Genomic DNA, 1,530 nt, shown 5'->3' on the forward strand with positions numbered 1-1,530 from the left:
ATGCACCTTAGTCTCCAGAGTGACACCATTGCTCTTCAATACCCTGGAGAGGGCCCTAACAGGAGACTTTCAGTTTAAAGTATCAGTTTAAAGCCTTAAGGTAGCCCTGATTGAAGCCACTGCATTTTCAATCACATCTGAAAGATGTCCGATCAATAAGGATAACAAAAAAGAAACAAAGACTTTGAATCACGGTTTTGAAGATCACTGAATATAACATAGCCTGCCAAAAGAAAAAACCACTCTATCTTGGAAGAAGTGCAATCAGCGTGCTCCTAGAGATAAGGATGGTGTAACATACTATACAGGCATGTTGTCAAGAGGGGCCAATTCTTGGGGAGGAAAAAAGATAATCAGCAAAAGACACGGTAACAGTAGGCATATAGATCAATAGCACTTAATTCTATAAAATACAATATATAGAAATGATTCTATAAAACACAATGTACATATATGAAATACAATGTATATGAATGATTGTATGCAAGCTAATAAAAAATAATAAAAAAATAGAGGTAGGCCCTCCACAGGATGGATTGACTGCAACAATGGGCCCCCGCATGTTTGGGATCCTGAGGAGGGTGCAGTTTGGGGCAGGTTCCAGTCTTTTCACAGGGTTGTTATGAGTCAGGGCAGACTCCAGGGCACCTAACAACAATGACAAGAGTATAAGTAAGAACATATGGTGAAGGCAGAGCACTCTGAGGTTGAGATGGACAGACTGCTTGGAACTTACCTATCTTACACAGAACGCATGGAGCCTTACTGGCTTAGTCCATCCACTACCCTAAACCCACCCGCTGCTGTGTGGGAAAATGTTAGGCAGTCTCTGGAATCCATTGAAAGGCATATAAAAACTAGGGCTAAATGTTTCCTCAGAGGCAGTACGTTAAACATGCCTCTTTCCTCTTCTGGTTTCCATTATCCTTAACAAAACCACACACACTGCACTATCTCTAAGAAGACCAAGGTCTGTGTCTTAGGAAATAGATCAGCAGGTACTCAATGTCATCCTGGGTTTATTGGAAAAGTCCTGGTTGCTCACAGGTTAGAGCTGTTTGGTATGAGAAAGCGGTGTGGCACTTCACTAAAACTATGAAAAAAATCAGGCTTCTATGAAGATATGCAAGAGAAGTATTGAAATCAGAAAATGCAGCTGCAGCTCAATCATAGAACAATAAATATTTATCATCACATTATGGTATTTGATTACCAATGTGAGACTTTATTTTTAAATTCAGCACATTTATCTCTACTTCTAGTATATTTAAATTTCCTACCTAACAGCCATGTAAAATAATAACCATATTTTACGCCCTTTTCCCCACAAACAAGACACATTTTAAAATTTGTCAGTTAACCTCTCTAGAGTTCAGGTAACATATGAACAGATCTTCAACTAAATATCAAGTTGAATTCTGCATTCTGTACATAAACTACAGGGGAAACAAGCATCTTATGTCTTCCCTTCAAAAGTTAATACCCTGAAGAGACCATAGCTGACATCCAAGCAGATATATGCACACCCAT

Source organism: Elephantulus edwardii, unplaced genomic scaffold (assembly GCF_000299155.1).
Source record: "Elephantulus edwardii isolate Elephantulus edwardi_28Jun2011 unplaced genomic scaffold, EleEdw1.0 scaffold00146, whole genome shotgun sequence".
Taxonomy (NCBI): Eukaryota; Metazoa; Chordata; class Mammalia; order Macroscelidea; family Macroscelididae; genus Elephantulus; species Elephantulus edwardii.